Below are 16,375 nucleotides of genomic sequence, written 5' to 3' on the forward strand. Positions count from 1 at the left end.
TCTCTATTAGCCAGATATATGCATAACCGTACATATTGTCATATTCAGTTACCCTGTATACACGAATTTCCACCATTATTTTGAGTGTCCCATTGTATAATTTTTTTCAAGTTGACTATCATAGTTGTTTGAACACAAAATCTTATACAAATCCACATACAAATTTGCGAATACTATAAAGCATGCCTTTATTAAATATTACTATGTAATTAGATCACTGAAAATCAATACATTAAAAGCAAAATTATCATAGAACTTATCATCACAGTTCAAATTTTATACTCTTGTTTTGCTCTGTCACTTCTACTGCGGAACTTAGCTAAATAAAAGGAAGAAATACATAGTTGAAGTAGTGAATATCTGTAAAATTGTCCTACAGTTAATTTTTTTTTGGTTGATTGTGGGGCTTGAACTCTGGGCCTGGGCACTGTCCCTGAATTCTTCAGCTCAAGGCGAGTGCTCTACCACTTGAGCCACAGCTCCACTTCCCTACAGCTAACTTTTTTGGAAAAGTATGCATCACAGTTCTTAAATTACCTAGAATTACCTAGAATTACAAATTTAGCACAAGTAATTTGCATTAATTTCCCAAGTGGGTTTTTACTTAAATAGGATATAAAATACTTAAAGAGTTCATAGTTTCCTAAACCATTATGATATAATTATAAGCATTTTTGCATATTTTAGAATCACTTGATAATGAATTTCCTAAGGAAAATTAACTTAATATGCAAATAACTATAGCTATGTGCTTGGGGAGGTGTAGACTTGTATATGTAGGAAAGAATATGAATATCAACAAGGAAAGATAGACTTCCTGTTATCATTTACTTCAAAATGCCATTTCCCTTGTGCATGCAACATTTAGTCATGTAGCAAGAGCTCTATAATTCTATTCAGCTCCAAATAATTATAATAGAAGTATTCAAGGGGAAGATCTGAACTCATATTCTGTGTACATTGTAGAGAATTTCCTTAAATACAGTAGGACTCAATGGAAACATGTATACGAGAATACACATAGAAAATGACTATGATTTATATAATTACAGTGCCATTCTGGTGGAATTCAAGTGGTGTGTGTGTGTGTGTGTGTGTGTGTGTGTGTGTGTTTGTACTAGACTTGTGGCTTGAAATAAGGGCTTTGACACTGTACCTGAAGTTTTTGTTGTTGTTGTTGTTCAAGGCTAGGGCTCTATCACTTGAATCACAGCTTCAATTCTGGCTTTTTGGTGGTTAATTAGAGATAAGAGTTGCATGTACTTTTTTGCCAGTTCTAGCTTTCAACCACAATCCTCATATCTCAGCCTCCTGAGTAGCTTGATAGGTGGGCATCACTGATACCCAGAATGATTTCATTTTTTAAACTTAAACCAACCCTGTTTAGCCTTTGGCATATTCAGGATACTGGCTGAATAGCTGGTTCTGCTTTGTATACCACATTTGTACATACTCAGCCCAAATTATGCAAAGACAGAATCACTGCTAGCTTTTTTCTACTTAGATTCCCAAATTGTATTTCCATATCTGACCAGCTTTCCATTTAAATCATTTGTGCTCATTCTATCTAATCTTAAAATCCTGGAACTTCATTTCTCTAAATTTCTATTTTGCAAAATAGTGTCCACCAAATAATTTCAGCAGCAAGATTCGGAGTGGTTGATGGGCTGTACCCATCTTTGTAGACTAAGGGGAAATAACAAAATAGGGGGCTCCTGAGACTCAGGTTCTTAAAGGTTTCTTCTCATTATAAGGAAATTCATCAGTCTCCCAACCAAAAATCACACACTACAATAAACCTGCACCAGATGAATTTAATAGTAGAAGACTTCCTTTACAGGATATATTCTACAAAATATTTTCCAAATATGCAAGCATATTAACAAGACCCTACTATATTTCAGCTTTCCCAATCTTTCCTACATGTCTTATTACCAAGTACTACCCCTCTGAAATTCTATTAGCATCTATCACTCTTCTTAGTCATGAGCAGCTTTCATGATTTTTATTCATTTTTATTATTTTTAATTATTTTTGTATTAATGTTTGTTAATAATATACCCAACAGATTAGCAACACACAGTTAACTATGTCCATCCTGGTATTTTTCTATGTATCTTTTTATACTCCTCAATGTGGGATAATGTTAGTTTATTTTTGTTGTTGCAATGGGCAAATACATGTAGATATGACTTTCAATTATTGAATAATTAGATTATGCAAGAAAGTCTAAATCAATAAAAAAAGTGATAACACCTGCACACCCAAGCTACTGAAATCTTTAACCTTTTAATACATTTTAAAGTATTTTATCAAAATCTTAGGCATATAAACATGAATAGATCATTTATGCAGCACTGTTGTACCTACCACCAGCTTTATATATGACAAGTAAATTGTAAACTGTTTGCTCCAGTACCAATATATGGCTTTCCTACATCAAAAAAACCACTACAGATATTGCCATGAGCCTTATTCCACATTCATGAAAGCATAAATTTATTTATGTATAGTTTTGGTTTGCTTTAAGTTTATGTATTTTGTGATAGTCCATGTTTATATGTACACAATTTTATTAATTTTCATTGAAATTGTAATTTATTAATATATTTACCCATTCTATTTTTGTTGAATACTTATTTTTTAATGTTTTCATTACTATAGAACAATTGAACTGAAAATAATTACATACTATTTTCTGATCTTTACATAAAAGAGGGAGCAAGACTCTGCCCACAAGTAGAATAACTTGGTTAATAATACTACATTAATTATTTTGTTGTTTAAATTCTTCCACTTTTGTCCACTGAGCATTTGTTCAGTTCACAGCAACATTTCTTTGGTATATTCCCACCAGTTCATTTATTGAGCATTTCCTTGTGCTCTAGTTACCTCTAAGATATTCTAGACCCATCTTGGATAGTTCAATTCGCTGCTGCAGAGATGTCATTGCTTCTAAGCCTTCTTGCATTGAGTTTGAAAATGTGTGTTTGTGTTTGTGTGTGCATGTTTTAAATTCTATTTTCTAATTGTTTCTTATTGACATAAGGATGGACATTTGTGAATAAAGGTCACATAAGTTCTTATAGTAATATTTTCTCAAAAAGGCATTTGTTCATTCAAGCTGTGTTGCTAGTTACATAGTTCTTTACAGAAAAATTCATGTCTATATTTATATAATAGTGATATTATATTATATTATAGTGATCCAAGAATGATTTAAAAAATCAAAATGTAAAGATATAGTTATTACAGGAATTGAGTATGGTTTGAAAGAACTTTTGTTCATGACAGTTGGAGGAAATGTGCATAAAGAAAGTCCTTTTTTTCTATCCTTTTTCCCAGAGTGAGTCCTTAGATCTTGGTATCCACTTAAACTTCTGTAAAGGTAATTTTTATGATTACCACAATAGTATTCGATGTGTATCTCATATTTATGGATTCATTAATTTACTCTTCGTCTTTTGGGAATAACCTCAATGTATCCTGCAAGCCTTTTAATATTAACGGTATATCTGTTAATACCTTTCCCTCCCTGTCTTATTTCCCTTAGAGTCGTAAAACCAAATGAAATATAGCCATAGCTTTGGTATGAAAGATTTTTCAATCTCACACATGAGTAGCCATTGACTGACAGTGTGAATGTGCTCTGAACAATCATTTAGAAGCACTAGTCCGAAATGGCTTATTTGTGGGATTGTTGCTGAACCAAAGAGGGTATGGATGATGCTCACCTTAGTGACCCCATCAGGAATATTAACAAAGCTCTGCTTACAGTATTTATTCACCAGCTCATGCTTATAAACACTATGTTTCAAAAGGAAACTGTTGGAAGATCCCATTCCCAAAGGTAAAATTTCCTGCAGAGAATATCACAAAGAACACTAGTGTTGCTTTGCTGTTAAACAAACAGTGGTGAAAAACAGATTTGCAATTCAGATGCTAATTACCAAAGAAAGAAAAATAGATAGAGAGGCTAGGCTTTCTTAAATATATACCTCTGTAGCTCTGCTCTTTTACTAGACAATCTATATTTGTAGAGTTTCTTTGGGATAACTATGTTTAAAAGTAATTCATTGTATATAGACATTTGAAATATTTGTGTAGAGGAAAAAATGAAGATGTTAGAGTTAAATATGATAATAAACATAAATAAACAAACCTTCAAGTTCATTTATAATGGAAAGTAAGTATTACCTGTACATGGATATCTTTAAAAGAATACTGTGAATAGAATTCTTTGCTACAAGACCAGTTAAACACATATATTGACTACTTAATACAATATAGAAATGACAGGTGCTTGTTATGACAGGTCATAGCAACTTCATTTTCATGGTATTTATAAGCAAGCTTTTTTTCCTCTCAGATAATTTGATTTCTTGAAAGATTACACTTCACAATGTCATTTCAACCTCAAAAGATAAAATAAGAAGCAAGATTGTAAATTGGATTCTCTAAAATGATTGACAGTAGTCATAATTTGTTACTTTTTTATGGACTTAGCATGTCAATTATTATTAAGTAATGTGGCAAGCGATTTAAGTTGCAAATAGCTCTTCACCTGCCATGCTGATCTGACAGAAACATGATAAAATTAACACTGAAGTTTTCTAGACCATTTTGGTGGCACTTCTCAGTTGCTATATGGGGCTACCAGTTTATCTGCAAAACAATCCCAATGCCTTTGAATCAGACAGGCTCCAATAAGTCAATCTGACAAGGACCTCAGGCTGCGCCACATGGACTCTGTCACATATAGCAGATGCAGGCCAAAGAGTTAAATTAAGCAGTCTTTGTTCCTTAGGACATTAATAGAAAATGGAAAATTATTTCTGGACAATAAATCAGCCACTATCTCTCTGTGTCTCTGTGTCTCTCTGTGTCTGTGTGTGTGTCTCTCTCTCTTTTACACATAGACACACAAATATACTCAACTGAATTGAATACTTGGAAGTTTGATTTTAAAACAAAAGGATAATCATTTTTCTCTCCATCTCATCATTACGGATGCTTGTTAACATAAACTTTTCCATAGAGAACATGAAGAAACAGATGTATTAGCAATTACTATAGCCCATGACTATAATCAGTACCATATTTAAGAAACTTCTCCTTTAGTAGTTTCTTGACATTTTGCAATACTTTAGAGATAAGCTAAAGCATAAGACACATAAACCTGCCAAAATTATGTTATTAAGGGTTTTAAATAACAAAAGTGAGTATAACATAACAAATAGATAAGTTGCCATAAGTTATATTCCCTAACAATGTCTGGACCCTCTTCATCTGTGAAACCCAGTCACTGTATTCTCTAGAGGTTAATGAACTGTTGTTTTCCTCCTAACGTAGGAAAGACAGTTGGAAGGGCTTGCTTTTCCACTAAGTCCTCCAGTCTCTGGGACTTTTCTGTTCCTGGACTTTTGAATAGTAAGGCATTTCTCTGTACTTACCCCTCACTTAATTCATTGATCACTCCATCTGTTCCCCTGTCTATCTCGCTTTCTCTGTCTGTATCTCTGTCTGTCTCTCTTTCTCTCTCTGTCTCTGTCTCTGTGTGTCTCTATGTCTGTCTTTCTGTGTTTCTGTCTCTCTCTGTTTCTCTCTGTCTCTCTCTGTCTGTCTCTCTCTGTCTCTGTCTGTCTTTCTCTCTCCCTTTCTCTCTCTCTCTCTCCTGCTTTCTCCCTCTGCTCAGATAGTTAAAAAGACAGGCAAATGAAATCTTTGAAATCTTAACTCCTTTCTTTAATGGAAGTTGTGTTGTTTGCTTTATGTTATTCTTTTGCTGTTTCTCCATCCCATAGTAATTTTTTTCAATTGATTTCAATACAATTGATCTTGATCGAAGTCACTCTTTCATCATTCCCCATTCTTCCCAACTCTACTCTTTTCTTCCATTTCTTTTTAATTTTGTGGGATATTGAATTTTACGACTGTACTCTCACCAATTCCTCTTCATTTCTCTACCCTCTAACCTTGATTCCACCACCTTTCAAGTACCCATTTTATGATGTTTGTTTGGATGGACTGTGAGCCTTTCTGAGGAATGACATCGCTTGTGTTCTCTCCCGAATCTACCATGTTTTCAGTTAATGTACTTACGCAGTTACTGCTTATACACTACAGGTCATCTTGCAGCTTTTGCTCACTGAGTCTTTCAATGATCATTCCTGGAGCTACAACATCACATATACTTTATATTCACACCCCAAGAAGCAGCTACTAAAAAGGCTAAAAATACTAATTCTAAGTCTCTTTTACTCCTTACCGTATTATAACTAGCTCTGAAGATAATTGCTATTCCTCATCTGTGCTCTTTAAGATTAAGATGATGAATCAAAAGATGACAGCACACATGAAAAGAAATGCATTTGTGCTTGCATCTCTCTTTGGCTTTGGCATTCCCTGAGGCGATGTTTTTCAAGCCCTTTTTTCAAAATGCCACCCCAAGGAGCCTTTTTGTTCATCTTCTTCCTTAATTACCCTCCCCATGAAATTTTAACACTTCAGCCATACTGTATAATCATTTATATACCCTCAGTATGTCTGAATTATACATAAAAGAACAAGATTTTTTTTACCCATCAAGAATCTTTTCTTTCTTTGCTCCCTTGGGAATGATGTCTGTCTTGAGCTTGCATGCTCTGAAGTTCATATGTTTAAGACACTTGTGTACATGTTTGGCCAATGCTAAAATATCTATGTTTGTACTAGGAAATAAATGTAATAGTAATGCTGTTACATAGTGGGACAGAAGCACTGACTGAACAATAGGAGAAAGTATATGCTCCCGTATACTCTACCTATTTGAAAAGTTATCGATAAATATGGTCTAGAGATCAAATATATTCTTCCTTTTATTGTCTTTCAATGTGATTTTTTTTCAAACTTCACACATGTGCCTGAAATCATGCCCATCTATTAGTTCAGATTTATTTTTCATTCTAACATGAGAGACAGATTTTCCTTCCTGCTTTTATGATGATATTTATGTCTACATTTCACTTTTATAAACATTACCCAAGTCTTATCTTTCACTGTTCGATAAAGTTGTTGTTAATGTAATTCGAATGTAGTTCATACCCAACAGCAACAAATGTGTAAAACATACATCTTGCATATGGCATTAATATTTTGGCTTAGCCAGAGGAAGTTTCTCTAAATGCATAATTTATTATAGAAAGGAGAAAGAGAGAAAGAATGGGGGAGACATTGAAGGACAGAGAGATAAGAAAGGGGAAAAAGGGATGGGGTGGGAGAAGGAAAATAATAGAGCTTTTCTTTTCTCTGGATAAATTCATATAAAGGTAAACTTTCCATCCTTGATGAGTCTCTGGAAGGAAAGTTCTTTGCACAATACGTCTAAGACTTTTTCTTTGTTCTTAGCTTTAGTTAGTTGTACAAGGGAGATGGGCCACTCTTCCTCAACAATCCCATCCTTCTTCAATCCAACCCTTCCCTTACACTTTTTAAATACATTGCATATACAATGAAATCTTAACTGTATGATACTTCTAGGTTTCATTTGAAAGCTTTTCTCATAATTGGAATATCAACCCACCAGTAGTAAAATCTTTCTTAGAGATGGTAAGGTCTTTCTCTTTGTCTTCTCCAGTGTGATTCTGATTATTCATAAGATTTTCCTAGCTGGGCGTTCACGCCTGTAATCCTAACTACTCAGGAGGCTAAGATCTGAGGATTACATCTCAAAGCTAGCCCAGGCAGAAAAGTCCGTGAGACTCTTATGTCCAATAATCCACTAGAAAACTGGAAGTGGCACTGTGGCTCAAGTAGTAGAGCGCTCTCGCCTTGAGCTGAAGAGCTGAGGAAGAATGCCCAGGCCCAGAGTTCAAACCCCATGACCGACTAAAAACAAAAAATCCTTAATGAGCTGCTCTTGTATTCCAAACCTACAGACTCTGCTATTAACCACCTTCTGTCAGAGATCACCATGATTTACTTTGTCTGGATACCATTAAAACTTGATTCATTTACAGTAATCATGTTTATTTTGCCCTGGAATTAATTAGTGCTAAATTTCATTGCTCACTTTGGTCACTATCATCACCATAAAAATTTGTGAAGAGCTTCCTTTGGTGGCATTTTTTTAAAAAAAGATGCCATACCATCTACCCATAAGAAACAAAATAATGAAAAATGCTAAATGGTACTTTTACCAGGCAATAATATAAGATTCTAAATTTCTGTGTAGGATGTGTGTATGAGAGAGAAGAGAGAGAAAGAGAGAGTTTTCCCACTGCTAAAAGACCACCTTTTAGCTCTTGATTCCCTCATGCCTATGACATTGTTATTTGCTATGAACTTCAATATTCAGTTTGCCAAAAATCATGTAATTAATTTCAGGCAAACAGATAAAAATTTAATATAGTCACTATTTCTATGCACTATCAATTTCCTGTTGTTTATTGGATTCAAACATTCGTGGTTTTCAAACACAAACAGGCCAAATGAACCTCTCCAAATCTCCCCGCAATTTTCCTCTCCAAATTAACTATGGCGGCCCATTCTGCTTCCATATACACTTAGTGATTATAACAGAAAGCCTGTCAGCCACCCCACAGACAGGTATTGTCCCTAAGAATCATGGGAAACTAGAGAGCAATGATGGCACCACAGATTCAGGGTTTCGGCAAAGTTCCTCCTCATTCCTGAGCCAGGAAGATTGGAAATCAGGAAGGTTGCTACTGCAGCAGTTGATTCCAGAAACATACTGCATGTTTAAATCTCGTCACCAAGAAACCACTGCAACTGAGCTAAAAATAAAATAATAACTAAACAACTTACATTTATTCTTTCAACCAGCATGAAACCCATGACTGAAAGTGGATATTTACCATTTACATGTTTACAGAAGAAGCACAAGCCCAGAATGAGCAAAGTTGCTTTACCACTATCCCACATAAGTGTACCTGATCTGTGAAACAAAAAAAAGGACATTTAGGCTCTTAACTTTAATATTTGCCTCTCTCATCTCTTCAGTATAGGTAGATAGGACAAATCAAGTAGAGGTTGAATGCCTGTGTTTCCCATGGACCACAAAACTGTTCTCTCTTCTCTTTAGAAACAAATAAATAAAACTTGTATTCAAGTTCCCCTTTAGCTTCTTGTAATCAAATCTAAAACCTGACCTACATATACACCAACATTCTTGTTAACAACCTCAAATACATTGTCCTCCTTTTACATAAGATTAGCTCCCAATTTTTTCTAGATTAAATCTTAAAGCCCTATTGAATCGAGGTTCACACTCAATATATTCCTCTCCTTTCTTTGTGTGTCTACCACTTTCAACATTTCAATTTGCTAACTGATCTGTTAAAATTGAAACAGTCCCTGGGAAACGTGTCCATGGAAATGTATCTGGCTGTTTTCACATTCCTCTCCTTCCTTTCATAGCACCAATACTTCAAATGGCTGCACATGATCTGATTCTCCAATTCCTTGCTGTTGTGCTTTGGATATAAAAGGGTCCCAAAGTCATATATTGAAGGCTTAGGCCCCAACCAGTGTGCTGGTGCTGATGCTGAGGATTGATGCATCAACCTCAATGGTGGTTAATCCATGATCAGTTCATATATGAATGAACTATTAGAAATATGGGGACAGGTTAGATGAAATGGGTTATAGGAGGCATGCTTTTATCATGTCCCAGTCTCAGGCCCCTCTGTCCACTCTTCCTCTCTGTCTCTGTCTCTGCTTGTCTGTCTGTCTGTCTATCTCTCTCTCTCTATGTTTCCTGGCTGCTATGAGATTAGCAGTCTCTGTTTACCATACCTGTCTACCATGATGTTCCTGCTTTATTACAGGCCCATTAACAATAGATCCAGCTAACTGTGGATCCAAACTGCTGAAACCAGGAGCCCAACAAGCTTTTTGGCCAATCACTTCATTAAGTTGTTCTTCCTAAGGATTTGATAACCACAATACTCTGTCTAATCTTCACCTCTGTCAACCTCTTTATGGTATTTATCATTGTTGATCATGCTCTTCTGGAAACCTCTTTTGTTTTAGCCTCTTTGATCCAGTAGCCTTCAGTTTATAACTCTCTGACCACTTTTCCCTCAATTTATTTGTAGTCTTTCTAGTTCCTCAATGCTGGCCCTTCTTTGAGTTCAAAGGCACTTTTTTAGATAGATACAACCTCTATGTATAAGCCTACCATCTCTCTTGGTTTTCTGGTGGTAAACTTTAAGTCAATAGATATAGATCTAGTGTCTCTAGATGAAATGCTGATAAGAACAAACCTAAATTACTATGGAATATAGTGTTTTAAACAGTATATGTGTATGCTGAAATGTGAATAAAAAGTGAATTACACTGACACCATCCTTTATTCAGTAAGTATGCTTCTCAATAAAATGAACTGGTAATCTCCCTCAAATTACACAGATTCCTAAAGATCACCATATTCAATCTCCTTCTTCAAATTTATAGTCTTTATGAATTAGCCAGGAACCTTAGGGATTGTTCACTCTTCTCCTATACTCAATAACTAATAAGTCACAAAGTTGCAATAATTCTATCTCCCTAGTATTTCTCAATCTGTCTCTTTGTCACTGCTTTGTACATCACTTTCCATCATAATGGTAACAGCTGGAGGATCGAACTCAGCTTCTCCTTGGTTGCCACTCTCACCTTTACCCCAGAGCTACAGGGATCTGTCAAACATTCACATAAGACACTGTACTTGTTCTGCTCTCTCATTTCCTCTCAGATATTTCATCCTGGAGAAAAATGTATATTCCTGCGATTTATAATATCCTACATAATCTGTTTTACCTTCTGTCCCCATCTTATCTCCTGCCCATTCAACATTTCTGTTATGCCTTCTGATTTTTTATGCATGCCATTCCTTGGGACAAAGACTGGGCTTTTGAGAACCAGGGGTGTTTCAAGAAAATGAATGACGGAGTCTGCAATTCATTTCAAGTCATTTATGTCTTTCTGCGAAAGGTGATAACTGCCAAAAGCAAAGCTTGAAGAGGTGAGACATCACAAATTTATAAGTTATGTGTATTGCAAGTCTGAATTTACATCTTTCAGATTTACATCTTTCAAAGCAAAGAATCAAAAGCAAACATCAGAAACAAAGAAGATTTGCTTTTCAAATTTCTCCATGAGTTTAGAACTGTCTTACTCTGTATTATCCCAGTTGGCTTTTTTTATTCAGAATGCAATATTAATTGCAATCTTCTTTCCTTTCTGAAGATTCTATTTCTTATTACTGACTAGGGTTAAACTGTTTGCCCTTGACACCTTTTAGTGCCGTAGTTATTAAGGAATACCGTCTGAAACTTATTTCATTCAGAACAATTCAATACTTGAAGCTAGCTATAGTACTCTTACTCCTCCAATCATATGTCTCAAAATAGCTTAATAAAAAAGAACACATTCTCCTAGCACCAAATGAATTAGGTTAGTCCCTAGCCAATATGCATGCAAATATTGAACTGCTTCAATTTTAACCTGTCAAATTTCCAACAAAGAACATGTGTTTAAAAATATCTTAAGTATTATTTATTCTGAATTCTTCTAAAAGTTGTTGAGATAGGTTGTACTTTGTCATACTTATGCTTTTCCCCTCTTTGGGAAAGAAGGTTGTTCTAAAATTGCTACTTTAATAATAATCATGGTAAATAATTTCTAATTGAAGCTAACCATCTGGCATAGTTAAGAGAAGTAAAATTTTACTTTATTGAAAGCTGAATAAAATTCAGAGCTGAGCAAATATATTACTTTATTCCAATATGTATCCAATACTCTATTCCAATATGTTCCTCAGAATCCATAAGGACACTTATTTACTAAAATAATATAATAGACTTTTCAACAAGTAATATTAGAACAATTGGTTATTTTATATATACGACCTAAACATTTTAAACTTTTTAGAATTGTCTGCAAGTTATGACACACACCTATAATTCTAGCAGTAGGGAGGAACAGGAGGTTTAGAAATTTGAGGCCAATGTGGACTACATAGCAAGACCCTATATTAAAAACAGAAAAAAAAAATCCTAGAAGAAACCAAAAAAATGGAGAAAATATTTGTGAAGTAAAGCAAAGAGTGCTTAGATATAACACCAAAATCATAAACTAAATAATAGGTGAAAGGTAAAGTGAACCTTATTATAACTAAAAATTTTGAGAAATGCATCAGTGAAGAAAGACAAATTTTTGCAAAAATTATTTTCTGATATCCTAATCTGACAGGGTAATATCAAAGTATATGTATCCAAAAATATATATTAGGAATTTTACATGATAGATTAAAGAATGCATTTAAATGAATAAATGGTTTTAAACCTTCATTTAAAGATATATAAAAATGTCACTAAGTACAAAAGGCTTATGAACATGATCAGGCATTGACCAAATGAATTAACATCATAATGAGTTATCATGTCACACATATTAGTATAGCTTAAATTTTTAATATGAGATCTCTAACTCTCAAATTGTTGGAGACAGTGAAAATTATAGCCACTCTAATAGCTAGTAGTTTAGCATCTTTATCTAAATGTATATGCATATATATGTGTATATATATATCTAATATGACTTAGCAACAATACATATTTACTTAAGAGAAGTAAAATCTTGTACTTTATTGAAAAACCTGAACACTAATGTATACAATAGGACTATTCATACTCATCAAATATTGTAAAAGCATCCACAGTCCATCAATGGATGAATAAGCATTATGGTATATCCATACTAGGGAATATTACTCAGTAGTTAAGAGGAATAAACTGATAATTATGTCAGATTTATAAGGTTAACTATTATATGATGCAGCTTATATTACATTTTGGCAAAAATGGCAAAAAGATGAAGAATAGATCAGTGGCTTTAAGGTGACAACTGTGAAGATTTGACCCTAAAAGAGTCAACATAGAGATTAAGTCTGGCTTCTCTGACTTCTTTTATAGATAATTCCATTTTATACATTTGTATTCCAGGCTTTGTATAAAACAGCTTATGTCTCTTAATTAACTACCTAGGTTTCCTTCGTCATATTAAATATATATGTTTCTTTTGATAACATCCTACACTAAAATACTTTTTTTGTCAGTTGTGGGGCTTGAACTCTGGGCTTGGGCACTATCCCTCAGCTCTTCAGCTCAAGGAAAATGCTCTACCGCTTGAGATACAATGCCACTTCCAGTTTTCTAGTGATTTATTGGAGATAAGAGTCTCATGGACTTTCCTGCCCAAGCTGGCTTTGAACCATGATCCTCAGATCTCAGCCTCCTGAATAGCTAGGTTTACAGGCATGAGCAACCGGTTCCCAGAAAAATACTTTTAAATAGGCTTTCATATCCTCAAATACCTGTAAATATAGAAATAATAAAATGAATGGTGTTACCTAAGAAGCAAAGTGTCTAGTACTTATCACATTCAGCTTTTAATTCTGATTTTATTATATTGTAACAAAGAGTAAATAAGAATAAATTCTAGACATTTAATTTTTCTCAGAAGCAGCAGTTTATATTTTAAAACTGATCATATGAATAATATTAATATTTTTCTTCAAGTCCAAAGAAAGCATCTAATTTAACGCGTGCAAATTAGTATTATTCATATTAATAAAAGCTACTGTTTTGTCTTTTATGTTAAGTGAAGTTTATTATGACTTATATATTGATTAGTTAGATAGATAGGATAGGTACATAAAGATATATATATACACATATGTATTTATACATTGTGATAGTTATGTATATATAACAATATATATGTTTGAATATATAATATTCAATTCTGTAAATACTTATATTCTTGAAGCTATATCACATTGATAATGAAATTCTTCCACTAAGAAACTTCAAGTTTTTTATAAATTAGGCAATTTCTATGCTCTTAATGGTACTTTACACATTTCATACAACAGTGCAGTAAGCAAAAGGTCTCAGACACAAAAGATGTCATATTGTATGAAATAGCCAAAGTGGGCAGAACTATGGAGACTGGAAGCAGATTCACTATGGCTAGCCATTATGGCTGTGGGGAAAGTTAACTGCTTATTGGCACAGGATTTCCGTGTGAGGTGGCAATGTGGTGATTATTACATAATATTATTTATGTATTAAGTATCACTAGTATGCCACAATTTTATGAAAATATATAATCTATAAAAGTTTTTTTTATAAGACATTCAACAAAGCATACTAGTTATAGGATTCAGATGTCATTATATATCTTTAAAGTACAAATTATCTTTCAGCTTTGTTCAAAAATACTTTTTCCCAGAATTGGAAAGACATGTTTTGGAATGACGATTTGAAGAGCATGTGTTGAGCTGATGGAGATCATGATGTTCTGAAGATCAAACTATACTTCAGTTTGGGAAACTGATGCCAGACATCATAAAAAGGAAAGGGGAAAAATAGCTGCTTAACAGAAGTCCTGAAACAAAAAATAAGCAGATTATTATTGCCATATTGTTAGTATGCATATTGCAAATTAATAAATCTTACAGTGTGCCCATTTTAACATGTGATTGTATGAATAACTTCTAGCGACTATAAAATCAGACAAGTGTGTTTGTTTTACATCGTGTTGAATAGATTTGTATTGCAAAGTTCAGATCATACAGCAAAGTAGTAGTGCCAGATTATGTTGTCTAGGGGCTGGGAAGGTGGCTCAGTGGTAGTGCTTGCCTTGCATGCTCGAGACCCTGGGTTCGATTCCTCAGCACCACATAAGCAAAAAGAAAAAAGCCAGAAGTGGCGCTGTGGCTCAAGTGTTAGAGTGCTAGCCTTGAACTGAAGAGCTGAGGGACAGCACCCAGGCCCAGAGTTCAGTCCCCACGACCGGACCCCCCCCCCCAAAAAAAAAGATTATGTTGTCTAAACCAGAACATGTAAACATGGTCTGCCTATTTGTTATACTGTGAGATGAAGAGGAGTTTAAGAACTGACGAAAGTGGACAAAAACAGGATACAGGAAGTTGAGCCATCCTTTCCCATCCCCCACCATCTACAGCACCACCATCTACAGCTCTTTTGGTATTACATGATATAAAAGAGAATGTCTTGCACCTGATTAGCTAGGCCAGTTGTATGAAGACCACTCATTAGGCACACAATTTGCAGACACAGAGGAGTTGAGAGGAGAAGAGAGCACAGGTCTGAATTAGGTCTTGTTAATCACTGCTATGCGTACATTATGAAAGAAACCAATTTGCTAGAAAAAAATATTACAATGAGCTTCTAGAAATACTGGCTCTGTGCCGGTATCTACATATAAAGCCAGGTATCCCCAAATGGAATAAACGTTATTATTTGAAATAAATCTCTAAATCCTGTAAGAGTATTTATGTATCTTCTCTCTAAAAATTATCTTATTGATGTACAAGACTATCTCTCCAGAAATTATTTTATTGGAGGGTTCTTTATTTCATCTTTAACACTCTCTGTTTTAAATTTTCTTGATTCTATTTTTTGGATGGGGTAGTCCTGGAGTTTGAATCCAGGCTCTCATATTCGCCAAGTATGGTACCATTTGAGCCATGTTTGCCAGCACTTCTTTGCTTTTTTATTTTTCAGATAAGGTCTTACATTTTTGCCTTGTTTAGCCTAATATTCCTCCTACCTATGCTTCTTGCATAACTGGGATGACAAACATGCACCACAGTGCCAGTCTTCTTTGGTAACATGAAGACTCATTGATTATTTTCCCCCAAGCTGGCCTTGAACCTTCATCTTGCCAATCTCCACATCTGAGATACAAGCCACTGCTCCTGACTCCTATCTTTAATTTTTAGTTTCTAATTCACATAAAATTTGCCAAATGAGATATAAAGAGTAGTGTTTCATTGCAAAAATATATACTTTACATTCCAGCCACTACTTCTTTCTGTGTGGGATGTAGGGAGATGCTAGGCAAGGACTTCACCACTTGGTTGTAACGCTAGTCCTTGGCCTTTTGAAACTGAGTCTCATGATTCAGATCATGAACTCAATTCATAGCCCAAGCTGGCCTTAAACTCACCATACCTCAACATCCTCTTATCTTAGTGTTCATAGGCATGTACCACCATGCCTGGCTTCCAAGAAATACCGCCCCCTCTCTCTTTGTTCCCAGACTTGGTATACAATTATGCTCCTTTAAAAACTGTAGTAATTTACAAACTAACTCTAGACTTTTCAAAGATAATAAACACATGTGTAATGAAGAAGACAAGAGAAATTTGAAGTAACCTTTCTAAGTCTCCAAGGAGCTCTTTGAGAATGGCTTTCTTTTCTATTGGTTTAGTCACTGAGACTTTCGCACTGGGCCATTATTTCAACATCAGTTGTCTGGGACCACCACCCTGCCTGTGGTAGGTTCCTACAGCAGATGGTAC

The 16,375-nt window shown here is 34.6% G+C and overlaps 1 protein-coding gene across 2 annotated transcripts in view; it reads left to right on the forward strand.

Moving 5' to 3' along the window:
- Positions 1 to 16,375, forward strand: part of Glra3 (glycine receptor alpha 3) — a 119,419-nt gene that overhangs the window by 46,531 nt on the left and 56,513 nt on the right. The gene's annotated exons all lie outside the window — the stretch shown is intronic.

Source organism: Dipodomys spectabilis, unplaced genomic scaffold (assembly GCF_019054845.1).
Source record: "Dipodomys spectabilis isolate Male_0828 unplaced genomic scaffold, ASM1905484v1 ptg000009l, whole genome shotgun sequence".
NCBI classification, from domain to species: domain Eukaryota; kingdom Metazoa; phylum Chordata; class Mammalia; order Rodentia; family Heteromyidae; genus Dipodomys; species Dipodomys spectabilis.